Raw genomic sequence first — 14482 nt, 5'->3', positions numbered from 1 at the left:
TAACACTGTGACTCATTGAAAAAAAGAAGAAATAAAACGGAACCTGCGTTGCGAAAAGTATGCACAAATCGCACACTGCCAAGAATAATGAAGCCTTCTTGGTTTTCATTCTTCAAGAACGCCAAAAGTCGCATTCGATCCAAAGTGTATCGATTACAATACACTTATACAGACGAGCTCTTATCTGTCAGGCCATTTTTGTATTGCTATTATAAAAAAGGTCATTTAAAGCGTGTCTATAAGCCACCGTATATTTTTAGATGGCTGTTGTTGAAATGTAATGCCTGACGTCAAGACACGATTTCACAACAAATGAGTTTAAAGCGTCCTTAAAGGGAAGCTGGAAGGTTTTCCAGAAAAAATGAGTGAACAACTGTACATAATGGTTTTCAACCCTCCGAATTCGAATATCGTATCGAAATTGAGCGAAAGAAAGCGCAAATATATTTTATTTCGACGAAAAGTGCAGCAGCGGACACGCCCAGCTCGCGCGTCTCGTTTCCGCCTGTGATTAGTCGGGCGCTTAGTGACGTCAACTCTAGCATCCGACCCCTGCCGTACACATGAAGCGCGGTGCCAGGTAGTTTGGTGCTGTTTTTCTGAGACGGTAATGGGAAATTTAGAGACACTGCGTTTTTCTGAGGAGTTCGGCGTTACTTCCGACATGTACGAGCCGATTGCGAAGAGCCGGCCTCTCGAAGAAGCAAACGATGCTGGTGCGAGCAGTGCTTTCGACGAGAACGAAAGCAAAGTCTTGGGATCTCCTCGTTTTGGAAATGCTCTTTGGTGAGTATGTTTTTTGCAAAGCGATCTAGTGATCTCGCCGATCTTTCGCCCATCCAGTGAGCTCGTTTCCGGTTAACCAGCTGTGGGGTTGTGTTCCTGCATGCCTCCTCGTAGAACATAAGCGGGGATGCGATCGTTGGCATTTGTGCACTGTCCAAAGCTGTCGGCAATCTACAAAGACGGTTTAAACGCATGAAAAGCTTCCCGGTTTATGCAGTACGTGTAGTGAGCTTCATCTCTTGACTACCACGTTGACTACCACTTACGTTGATTACCACTCACGTTGACTACCACGCACGTTGACTACCACTTTACATACACGCAGACGCACCAACAAAGGAATGCAGGGTCGACCGAAGCAGAATACGATGGCACGCACGCAGAAACAAGCGCGGTCAGGCACGGTCGCGGACGCTACGAAGGAACGAAACACTAGAGTTGACGTCACAACACCGCGGTTTTCGGTCTGCGCTCGCTTCGTCAGCGTCAGCTGCAGCACGCGGCATTCGACGGGGGAGGGAGCTACAGCGCAATTTCAACCGATGATTACGTCGCTCGTAAATGAAAAAAAAAACCCAGAAGTTTACCTATATGGTTTATAAGGCTCCCGCATCCGTATATGAGCGTCTTAGTGAATTCGACAGTGTCTTCAGCTTCGCTTTAAGGCGTTTTTTTCTGGTAAAGGACCTCGCGAAGGCACAGGCGGGATCTCGCTTCTGGATTCCTTTCGGTTTCGGCAGAAAGACTGAAAATCCAGTCTACGTAACGTAGGTACGTGCCTTGCTGAACGTTTACTTGGAAAGTACAGCAGTGAATGTTAGGCGTCCGCATTGCATTTGCAATACTCGTCCTATCTAACGTTTGAAACTAGCAAAAGCGTCACATATGTTACCTGTCAGCAGGGATTACTTACAAGCAAGTAAAGACAGAAGTTCAGGACATGTAGTGCTTGCTCTCTGGTAAATGTTACTAGGTTCTCCGAACCCACAGCTACGTATTTGCCACTAAAAACGAAATATTTTTGTTTCTCATGTTGCTGATCACTTCAATGATGATGGTTCAAAACAGCTGTCAACCGCTGCGTCACTGCACCGGTTCACAGCGGCGTTGTGCCATCACTAATTCAGGCCACTGGCAATTTACTCCAGAGCCCGGCACTTATTTGGCCCAACGAGTAGTCAGCTGTGGAGGCTTGGCGGTCAAGATTTACTACAATCCGGCAGCGCGATAAAGAACTGGGAAGCATCCCCACTTTTAAAGGTAACAAATTTGAACTGCCGGAAGAATAGCGCTCCCACTCAGAAACTGCTATTAATTTCACTGTTCATCATCTGCATCCAACATCTCCTGTGCGATAAATATGTCACATGTCTCACGACAGTGTTATTCCGATCCATTCCATCACTGCTACAGCATACTACCAATACCTGCATTCATCACGTCTAGGTGCAACCATTACACATCTTGGAGTTGCAGCTTTTCTAAAGAAAGCTGCATATTCGTGAGTTTCTCATGTCCATCAAAAGGTGCGCGAGTTCTGCCTTTGGTTTGAGTGGAAGCTAACAAATAGCTGTATGCATTCCATGTCCCTATCTATCTAGATATTCCCTATCTTCAACCATACTTGGAACCACACTTGGAAGTAGTGACATGTTTATAGCACCCTCCGAGGTGTCCTTGTCTTTATAGAAGGTATCTGTGATCAGATCCACTTTCTGATGGTTCATGTGTCTGCTCATGGTCACTATAAAATTAAGTCGGCCCCAGAATGATAACATTGCGGGTAAGTCTTTCACTGGTTTAAAATGGGCACTATTTCGGCACAGCCAAAGAGGAGCGGACAATGTGAAGGAAACCAAAGAATCTTTTCGCATGGATGCTGAGATGTAAAGTTGTGATTATATGCTGCTCTTGGTTCACTGGATGTTGCATTATATTTAGCCGTTCTGACGTCTTTACAGCTCATACATTGGTGACGATGGGGTACTTGAACAAACACGAAGCTGCTTGCGTGGTAGCGAGTCCTACAGCCTGTTTATTATCTCAATTTAGGTTATGGTATTTTACCTCTTCCTAATGATTGCAGTCCCCGGACCATTCTTCAGCAATATTGCGATTACTTGCCGATTATCACGGGACCGTCCGTCCTTCCTCTATGTGAACAACAAAAATAGCCTGGCATGTAAGTTTCCATAGCAAAAAATAAAAAAAATGCGCGCTAACTTTTCGAGACGCACAAATGTTGACATAGCTGATGAACTCGTCTACAACACGATAACATTTTCCTTATGCAGAAGCGTTGGGATTTGTGCTTACTTCAGTGAAAGGGCCACTCCCACCTAACTTAGAGAGCTTGTTCCACTGCCAACAAAAGACGCCGCCAGCGCTCGGGAAAACGACGCCGCCAAATGGATAGTCCAATTGTATAAACAAATTTTTCTACGTTATTCGTGCCCTTCGCACTGTGCCTCCGCTTCCTAAACACGCCGAACTGCTATGACAACCAGGTCATTTTGACCAAGTAGTAGAAGATGTTGATTACAGTTCTATCGGTGAGTTAGACACTCACGATTCTGCGCAGTCCCTGACTGGCGCTATTCTTAGCACGGCAAATGCATTCTTGTGCCTTCCTTGGCACGATTCTTCGAGTCGCCATCTAAACGTTGCTTTGTGCCGGGTTATAATCTGGAATACCGATATATCTAAGTCATATGTTACTAGGCAAAGGCATTACAGTGTTATTGCCATTTATTTCTCTCACTTCTTTACATGAAGAAACGCTACGTGTAACTTCACTCGTTGACGCACCTATGCGGAAGCGCGATGTCGCCAGTTACTAATGATATGGAACCGTTCTCTCACACCATTCGGCTTCTGTTGATGCGCGGCACATAGAGAAGCACTCTAACAAACTTGCCTATCACCGACAACTCTGAACACGGGTTTCCAGCTGCGATTGCGCGGGTGATGCTGGGGTTGGCTCTATAGGCGGTCGCGTGCTCCGAGGCACGCTTTTATGTTTTGAGCTGTTCATACAGCTTTCCTGCACAGAAGTAAACAAGGCTGTCATAGGAGCGCACACCATAGATGCCAAGTTAGTTTACCAAAAATACAGCGCATGTTTGGGATGTGTTGGTCTTAGAAGGCGTGTCCAGCAGGAGGTGTGAAATATAATTTTAGAAAATGCTCCAATTTTATGGATACCTGCATAGAGATTTGCACATTTGCTCATTTCCACCCATATGGTCGCGGTCGTACAAGGAATGCAAAGGGCGCTCTTAACAAACAGTAGGTCTTCACATTTATTTTACCGAAGCCTGCACTGAGATACAGGGCAACACCGGGGGCCACAGCGTAAAGCGATCGTATCGCCGAATACTCAAGCGAATGAAGTGCCGTACTTCAACAGCACTAGATTACCACGTGAGGCCATGCTTCACGGTTTCATTACATCTCTCACGTGTAGTTCACTAATATTGAAGCTAGAGTCGCGTACAGTTGCTCGAATAAATTCTGTCGAAGCATTTCCGTCACCAATGTTGAATTGCATTATTCGAAGACGCGCTCGTGGCGAAGGCGCGGAAGCATGCAAGTGTCGCCCATCCCGTTTCAGGCAATGAAGTGTGTTCTTGCAAACCCATGTGGAACGCGAGAACACCCCAGAAACGAGGTACAGTAGTCTGCACTGGAACCTCGTTGCCACCCCGCGAACCCATTGTCTCTTACTTTTTTTTCTTTTTTTGCGAGAGCACAGTGCTGTGGACATCGCGTAAAAGGTCTGTAGCAAAATCACCGGGAACTCACGTGCTGCTTCTATGGCAGCACCATTTCTCGAACAGTGAGGGCAATGCTCGTCCGGCACCTTTTGTTGCACGTGTTATGCATGTTCTCAGATATTACTTTAAATTTTAAATTCACTTCCTTCAGACATGTTCATCTAAGTCACCGATTCAATAGATGGGTTAAAGCACAGTTCTATGTGCACGAGACTCTTCCATCCCATTTTTAACTCCTGTGACACCTCCGATATGCCAAAATTGTCATCGCCGTGGCAGCTGCCACCTCGCTGCGAACAAACACACTCACCGCAATTCTTCTGAATGCGTCAGAGCTAATGGAATGTACTATAGGAGCTCCTACGTCAGAATCTTTTTTGACGAAGCACCCATCTGAATAAGTGCTGCAGATTTGTAGCACATAACTACAAATTGTTCACACAAGAACGCCTTCCGGGTCACGGGCGGATCCTTAAAGAAATAATTATAGTGTGTACTGCAGCACTGTTTCCTTCAGATAAAATCATTCCCACAACTCACTTACTGCATTTTGGCACCTCCGTTGTTCATTTACAGTCACTGCCCCCATGAAACGTCGACCATTCATGCAGGTTCGCTCAAGGAGCTTACCTGTGCTTTATCGATACATATACCGTGTGTACTCTCTACACGTCCCCTCAGACGGCTCCCATATGCCTTGATATTGTAATTTTGCAACTGTCCATCGCCTTTTTTTTGCCACTCCATTTCCTGTAGCGCTGGATTCCCTTCGTTTGTTCAAACAAAATTATGGGCCTGTCGTCGCAGGCGCACAACACCGAAATATTGTAACTGGAAACAACATTCAGGCATTCTCTGCACGCACAAAAGGAATTTACTTTTTTGTTGTTGGTCCTTCCGTTTGAAGTGTCCTGCATGCTGCGACTGTATGAATACTGCTGCCGTTGCTCACTCACTAAATTGCAGTGTTACTGACGCATATGCTCGGGTTTTGCCATAGTTCGTCACGGAACACACGCTTTTTGTCATCGCTTTTGCGCACTACTCTCACTGATGTACACACTATATCGTCGAATGAGCTCCATCACGGGACCACTGTGTACCGCCATCATCACCGAACTTAGCAGACGAAGAATCATATAGGAAACCATCACTTAACTCATCAATACAAACGGTATTGAAGCCTGAAAAGCTAATTAGTGCGATGTTTCTTCTATATTGTGTTCGTTATTAATAATACGTAGCTTGTTTGGTAAATGCAAATTAACGTCATGTTTTGCCTAGTTACCATAGCTGCCCTCTTTATGCAACCTTAAATAGCTATAGTCCTCTAAGGCAAAACTATTTCCTCCCCAATCTTCTTCATTGTATTATTGTCGCAGCAGTTATATGTCTTCTAATGATGTGCTTCTACGCGTACACAAGCACATATGCATCATGATAGACGTGCTCATGGTGACTGACAACTGTTCAGCCTAATATACGTGCATATATACCTACACATAACGAGCAGAAACCGAGTAGGAAAACTATTCACAGGGTGTTGTTGCAAGGGTATAAAGCACTGGCGACCTGGAAGCCACCCCACAACAAGCAAGGTACTTCGTCATCACATCCGGCAGTGGCCGTTAATATTTCCTTCGTAATAAATCCCAGCGTCGGCGTCTTCTTCTTCGAGTAGCACGTAGCATGACCCCGACAGCGAAAGCACCGGCCCAGCGCTACTAAGGACCCACAGGAGAGGAAAGGTGGTGATGCTTGAGTATAGAAACATCGACAACCTCGCTGGACAACGAAACCGAGATGCAGTGGGACTGCAGGACGCATTTGCGTCCATGTCCTCATACACTTGTCGATGGGCGTGCTCTGGGTATGTGTAGCGAGGAAAGTTTTTCAGCGGGATCAAAGTAGCACGAGGGCAGCCGAAACAAAATGTGCGTCGCCGTGTCGCTGGTCGCAAAGGGGCTTCCGTTATTTTTGGGAAGCAGCAAGTCAACTACGCGCCATTTGTCACGCCTCATGATCCCAAGCAATCGCGGTGCGTTCATGTTCTTTAGAAGAAATTGCAACGGAAGCAGGAAATTGGCCCAGTGGCAAAGTTCATTTACGCCCGAACGAAAAGAACAAGGGAGAACATCCAGCTGCGTAGGGTTTGGAGGAATTGTGTGCGGATGCTACGTTTGCCAGTGTAAGATCGCAATCAATGGGTCAGCGGGTACATACTTTGAAAGCATAATTGTTAAGGTCCTATTCAAGGGCTTGTTGAGCGTGTTAGGCTGGCGATGGTATGACGTGGTGATCTTGTTCTGCATATAACAGCAGCGTGGGATATCGTCGATGACTCTAGACAGGCAAGTACCGCCTTGGTCAGTCAGCAATCGACGTGGGATACGGTGTACTAAAATAACGTCCAGGAAGAAAAACTACGCCATGTCTGTAACACAGCTGCTCGCCGTCGTTCGAGTTATTGCGTAGAGTGTCGCGTAACCGGTAGCGACAGTAACCCATTTGCTTCCTGAAGGAGACGTAGGAAAGTTCCGAGGAGATTTAAACCGACATTCATGAAGGGCTTAGTTGGGACATCAATGGGCACAAGATACCCAGCAAGAAGCGTAGAATGTTTCATTCGGCATGGACGGAGCTCGCAGGCGCTCACGTAACGCCGCATTTAGATAGCTAGGGTAGGCCTTTAGAAGCAACGCCGTACCCTGTCAAATTTACGAGTAACAGCAACGTGGCCAGTGGTTGGGGCGTCATGCAGCTCAGCATGAAATTTGGAAGATCCGATGCTATAGCTAGAAGGAGATCAAGACCGCCAAGGGTACACATGACGCTGATGAAGGGTAGCACGCTGGAGGGTGAACATGCGCAAGGAGGCGTCGCTGGGAGAGGATTGCAGGCAATTGGTTCTTTATCTTCAGTAGGTATTCCGATGCTGTTCGTTGGTGATGTGAAGAAACTGGCTCACAGAAAAGACGCAATCCAGGAATTCATGGCGCGTATAGTCACAGTAGTGGACAAACTACTCGTAGGAACAATCTGCCTGTGTGTGCGGGTTCCTTGTCTCCCATACCGGCGTGTAGGTGTACTCTAGCAGGCGCAGGGACCATCAGGTGAGTCTTCATGCAAGCTCTTTCAAAGAGGCTAGCCAACAGAGGCCATGGTGGTCAGAATCTGTGGTGAATGGCGGCCGGCCGAATGGATAGGGGTGCAATTTTGCAACTGGCCATACAATAGCGAGGAACTCACGATCCATGATTGAATAATTTCGCTCCAATGCGTGCAGCAAGCTGCTGACAAAGACGATGATGCTGTTCACTCCACGTTGACGTCGGCTCAAGACTGCGTCTATTCCTTACCCACTCTCATCAGAGCGGACTTCGATTTGGACTGACGGATCGAAGTGGAACAGAATTGAGGACGTTGTGGGGAGTTTGGGTAAATAGGAGGAAGCCATGGCTTGTGCAGGGTCACAGCCAAAGAGTCGTCTTTTTGAGAAGATTTGGGAGCGGTTAGGGAATTATTGCAATTTGACTGAGAAACCCGCATAAATAGAAGCAGAGCCCCACAAAGCCGTGAACATTTTAGCAGACTTGTGTACAGGAAGGTATTTCATCGTAGAATGTCTTTGGCTCTGGTTGTACACTGCCATCATCCACAATATGGCCAAGGATTGTGACGCGGCAACTTCCAAAACGCCACTTCATTGAATTCAGTTTTAGTCTGGCACGGCAGAACATGTCTACCTTCGGTGAGATTCATCCTTGGTGTTTATGCAAGATAGGCGAAACAAAATTTGGTGAAGCAGAGAGTCAATCATACCTTGAAATGCGGCTGACGCTATTCAGAGCGCGAAAGGCATGCCCTTTCACTGGTAAATTCCATCAAGACCTACAAAAGCCATTTTCTCCATCTCCGTCAGGTCCATACCCCTCTGCCAATAACCAGATCGAAGCTTCATAAAAGAGAAGTAAGCGGCACCATACACAGAATAAAAGGTACCTAGAATTCCGGGCAATGAGACAGAATTTTAGTAACGTTGTCCAGGTGGCGATAGTACATCCAAAAGATAATAATAATATAAGGGGTTTTACGTGCCAAAACCACTTTATGATTATGAGGCACGCCGTAGTGGAGGACTTCGGAAATTTTGACCACCTGGGGTTCTTTAACATGCACCTAAATCTAAGCACACGGGTGTTTTCGCATTTCGCCCCCATCGAAATGCGGCCGCCGTGGCCGGAATTCGGTCCCGCGACCTCGTGCTCAGCAGCCCGACACCATAGCCACTGAGCAACCACGGCGGGTGTACATCCAAAAGAGAAGCGATCCATTCTTAATAAATAAAAGAACATGGGATGCCGAGGGCGTGGAGTGTGGCTCGACAATGTCCTTCGCCAGCATCTGGTTGAATTCCTCCTGGATGACGTTTCGCTCAGAGGCAGACGCTTCATTAGAGCGTTCGTGAATGGCGCTGGTATTGCCGACGTGTATGTGATGCACGAGAACTGATGTATCTCCCAAAGGCCCATTATCTATGTCAATTATATATTGATACGACTCAAGAATCAGTCTAAAGTTTTCAGTACGCTCAGGCGCGATGGAGTGTCATCATGCTGTGAATTTCCTGGCTGCCGTAAGTAGTTCGCATCACACTGCCCTTCTGAGGGCGTGTAGCATCCGGTACCAAATCTTTTGGCTGATGGTCTTGAAGGGAGAAAAGGTGGTCTACGAAAAGCACCTGACTAAGCACTTGCTTGATGAAGCCAAAATTCAAAAGTGGAAGGCAGGTTCGTTAGCCTTACTGCTCAGGAACTCGTAGGTTGCACTGACACCACGCGCGAGCGTGACGTCTGAAAAAGGTCTCAATAGAAGTCTACATCTGCAACAGCTGGCGAACGTCACCATGTGACATGGGTGAAGGTTTTATAAGTTAAGCGAACAAATTCACTGCATTGTAGGCCAGAAGGAGGAGGTAAGTCTCTGGCATCACATAGGCGAGGCAGTTCAAGGCGCAGGCCACCGGTGGAGCAATGAATGTGAGCGGAATTGGCCAAAATAAATTCAATTTTACTTGTGAGTTCGTGAGGCCACTGTGCAAGGACCGTAACAATACCAACCACCTGATGACCAATTACGCTAACCCGAGATGTGCACATCCCAACAGCGAGCACCCCAACGTCAACGAGACGTACAACTCGGGTCGGGGAGGTATAAGTACGTTCTTTTCGTGCGACCACAAAAAGTGCAACTCTTGACAGAGACGTCTGTCCCAGACAACGAAAGCTCTGACAGGGATGCAACCGCCGTGGACTTGAAATGTGCTCCGGTCGCCACATAAGGGCAACAGAGGATATTGGATCAAATTCAACAATAAAGCTTCAGCTCCAGAAGCTCCGCAGCGAATAGTTTTTCTGCGAAAATCGACTGCTAAAGGACGGCGAGGTAGAGCGGCGGTGAATTGGTGAACGAGATGTTCGTTGATGCGGCTGAGGCGACCGGGCATACCGGCTTGCTTCTTCAGAGGTATTGGTTGCAGATGATTTGATGCGTGGCAGGTAGCGGCTTGTAGTAAGAAAGGGGCCAGAGTAAGTGGGAAATCAGCTAGAGAACAGAGAGGGCCACTGCCTGCGGCCATAGCAAGCGATATGGCCAGCTCGTCTGTAGCGCCAACAAATACATTTATTATAGGCTGTTCTCTATTCCGACACATTTCTATAACGAGGCTTGCCCGCATAGAATAGGGCGGCGTCAGTAGTGTTCATGGCAAACAGTAGAGAAGACGCCAGGGTTCACAAATTTCTGGTTAGAAATGGCCTGGACCACTCAAACAGCCATCTTCGAGGGGCCAGATACCGTGGTGAACGGAATTATAGGGATTCGTATATGCGGCCTCCAGCTCTCGGCATACGATGCGCGTCACTACTGCCGATTTGGATGGTTGAGGAGGAGTTGCCTACCAGGACGACGTTGCAACGTCTTTCGGCAGAAGCTCGACCTGAGCCGATATGCGTCTGCATATCGCATGCTTTACTGGCCGGAACTCTTTGTTCACACTGTCAATGGTAATCACATTAGTGAAGACAAGCAGATTAAACTAGTCATACGTGATAACCTACAAAAATGTTGACGATCTTGTCAGCCCATGACACGTCTTTTGGGGTTGTTGACACAGATCCTCTACGTTTGGTATGTACGAGAGGTAAGGCTCACTAGACGTCTGGGCAAATGCCATTAGTTGTTTCTTGGAGGGAAGCGGCCGACCAGGTGGGTTGCCAAAAAAATCAAGGAACTGCTACGTGAACGTGTTCCAGCTGATGAGATCGATCTCGTGGGTATGAAACCAGATGGAAGGGGTTCCACCGAGGTAAAGTATGACATTTGCCGGCACTATGGCTGAATCGCAGTCATTATTTCTGTTGACATAATATACGAGCAGAGCCGCACACACACACACATGCGCACACACACACACACACACACACACACACACACACACACACACACACACACACATATATATATATATATATATATATATATATATATTCTAAAGGTGTTTATTTGGCAGAGCTCGGGAGCAGCGCTACGTCGACGGGCAGGGCAGTCAGAGCTTCTAAGCACGAGAGCCGTTGCTGAGCAGGAGCGCTCGACCCACTAGCGTTTAGAGCCAGTAGCGCTGAACCCACTAGCGTCTCTCTTCGCTACAATCACCCCCCCGGGAGCGAGAAGGGAGCCGTCCGGCGACCTAACAGCTCGTCACGATGAGCGGGTCGTAGTAAGGCTTTAAACGGTCGACATGGACAATGTCTCGTCCCCGGCGGCGCATGTCTTCAGATGGCTCAACTGGTTCGATGACATAGTTTACAGGAGATGCGCGTTCGAGAACACGATAAGGGCCTTCATACTTAGGGACCAGTTTTGATGAGAGGCCAGGGGCAGTTAAAGGGACTGAGAGCCACACGAGCGCTCCCGGATCGAAGGTGACCGTGGCAGTGGCGTCACCGCGAGTGCTCCTCTGGCGCTCTTGATCATCGGAAGTAAAGTCCCGTGCGAGGTCACGGCACTCTTCTGCATATCGGACCGTGTCAGAAATAGGGACGTACTCGGATGCATCCGGCCGGTACGGAAGAATGGTGTCGATGGTGTGCGAAGGGTGTCGACCATACCGCAAGAAATAGGGTGAAAATCCAGTGGTGCTCTGCGTAGCGGTATTATACGCGTAGGTGACGAATGGCAGAATGGCGTCCCAGTTCGTGTGGTCGGAGGCAACGTACATTGAAAGCATGTCGCCGAGCGTACGGTTGAAGCGTTCTGTGAGGCCATTCGGTTGAGGGTGGTACGCCGTAGTTGTACGATGAACAACGTGGCACTGTTTGAGAATCGCTTCAACTACTTCCGACAGGAAGACGCGTCCGCGATCGCTGAGCAATTCTTGAGGTGGACCATGCCGCAGGATGAATCGGCGAAGCAGGAATGATGCAACATCGCGCGCTGTAGCTGCTGGGAGAGCGGCGGTTTCAGCGTATCGTGTAAGGTGATCTACTGCCACAATGGCCCAGCGGTTACCAGCCGACGTCAGGGGAAGTGGTCCACACAAATCGATGCCAACGCGCCCGAACGGTTGGGTAGGGCAGGGGAAAGGCTGCAGGCCAGCTGGCGAGAGGTGGGGTGAAGATTTTCGGTGCTGGCAGTCGGGGCATGAACGAACAAACTTTTGAATGTAGTTGTACATTCCTCGCCAGTAGTAGCGTCGTCGGAGGCGCTGGTAGGTTTTGAAAAGTCCCGAGTGCGCACACTGTGGATCAGAGTGGAACGATGCGCAGATTTCAGAACGCAGGCTTCGAGGTACAGCTAATAACCACTGGCGGCCGTCAGAGGTGTAATTGCGTCGATGAAGCAGGTCGTCGCGAATGGCGAAATGGCGAGCTTGACGGCGCAATGCACGAGTGGTTGGCTGCGATGACGGATCAGCAAGGCAGTCTATGATGGAGGCAATGCAGGGGTCCTTGCGCTGCTCAGAAGCGATGGTCCCAATGTCGACGGAAGAAACGTCAAGCTGGGATATTGCGCAAGAGGCATTGTCGTCTGGCAAGGGAGAACGTGAGAGGGCGTCAGCATCAGCATGCTGGCGTCCGTTGCGGTACAGTACGCGGATATCGTAATCCTGTAAGCGAAGCGCCCAGCGGGCGAGACGGCCTGAGGGATCCTTCAATGACGACAGCTAGCATAGTGCATGGTGGTCCGTGACGACATCAAATTGGCGACCATACAAATAGGGCCGGAACTTGGTAAGCGCCCAAATGATCGCCAGGCATTCTTTTTCCGTGACGGTGTAATTGGTCTCGGCTTTAGTAAGCATACGGCTTGCGTATGCCACAACATATTCAGGAAACCCTTCTTTGCGCTGTGCTAAGACAGCGCCGAGGCCAACACCGCTGGCATCTGTGTGTACCTCGATAGGTGCCGTTGGATCGTGGTGGCGCAAAATGGGAGGAGACGTCAGCAAACGACGGAGCTTAGTGAACGCCTCGTCGCACTCGGACGACCACGAATGGAGAGGTCCGTTGCTGCCAAGGAGCTTCGTCAGGGGTGATATGACGGCGGCGAAATTGCGAATGAAGCGCCGGAAGTAGGAACACAAACCTACAAAACTGCGCAATTCTTTGACGGACGTCGGTTTAGGAAATTCAGCTACGGCACGAAGTTTGGCTGGATCGGGGAGGATTCCATCCTTCGAGACGACATAGCCTAGTATCATAAGCTGCCGCGCTGCAAATCGGCACTTCTTCAGGTTCAGTTGAAGGCCAGCGTTCGCTAAGCAAGTCAAAACATGCCGTAGGCGTTGAAGGTGCGTGGTGAAGTCAGAGGCAAAAACAACAACGTTGTCGAGATAACACAAGCACGTGTGCCACTTCAAACCGCGGAGGACTGTGTCCATCATGCGTTCAAAAGTTGCTGGCGCATTACAAAGTCCAAACGGCATGACGTTAAATTCGTATAAGCCGTCGGGTATGACAAAGGCTGTCTTCGGCCTATCGACGTCAGCCATGGGTACTTGCCAATAGCCGGAGCGTAAATCTAGAGATGAAAAGAATTCTACTCCTTGTAGGCTATCGATGGCGTCATCAATTCGCGGCAGCGGGTATACATCTTTGCCAGTGATCTTGTTCAGGCGGCGATAGTCTACACAGAACCGTATGGAGCCGTCTTTTTTCGTAACAAGGACGACAGGGGATGCCCATGGACTGTTCGAGGGTCGGATCACTTCGCGGCGAAGCATATCGTCCACTTGCTCATTAATCACACGACGTTCCGTCGCAGAGACGCGATATGGTCGTTGCCGCAATGGTGGTTGCGAGCCAGTGTCAATATGGTGCGTGACAGCAGACGCCCGGCCCAAGGAAGGTTGCTCGACATCAAAAGAAGAACGAAATTCTTCTAAGATGCGCAGAAGCTGCGAACGCTGAGGTAGGGTGAGGCCATCGGCAATAGATGAATCGAACACACCTGTGGGCAAAGGGTCGGACGTCGACAGAGAACCGAGCGTGTTGTAACTGGCGCAGGACGTGTCTTCGGGAACATCCGTAATTTGTACGGCGTCGAGCACTTCTACGTGGCCAAGACATTCGCCTTGAAGCAGCATCACAGGGTATGAGAAGGGGTTACATACCAAAATAGCTGTGGAGCCCTGTTTGACGTTCACAGTCGCAAAAGGCAGCAGCAGATGTTTTCGTGTGTAAAAGCGGCCCGACGGAGAAAGTAGTGCGATGGCGTCAGAGAGGCTGCTGCACTGCATTGACACAATCACTGACGAGTTGGCAGGAACGTTTGTGTCGTGCCTGACGAGTAGTTTCTTCGAAAAAGGAGCATTATCGGCAAGCGTCATATCTGCTATCGGCGACAGTTCTAGTTCGGCC

The sequence above is a fragment of the Dermacentor albipictus genome, chromosome 10 (assembly GCF_038994185.2).
Source record: "Dermacentor albipictus isolate Rhodes 1998 colony chromosome 10, USDA_Dalb.pri_finalv2, whole genome shotgun sequence".
Classification (NCBI taxonomy): domain Eukaryota; kingdom Metazoa; phylum Arthropoda; class Arachnida; order Ixodida; family Ixodidae; genus Dermacentor; species Dermacentor albipictus.
This window is presented reverse-complemented; position numbering follows the sequence as displayed.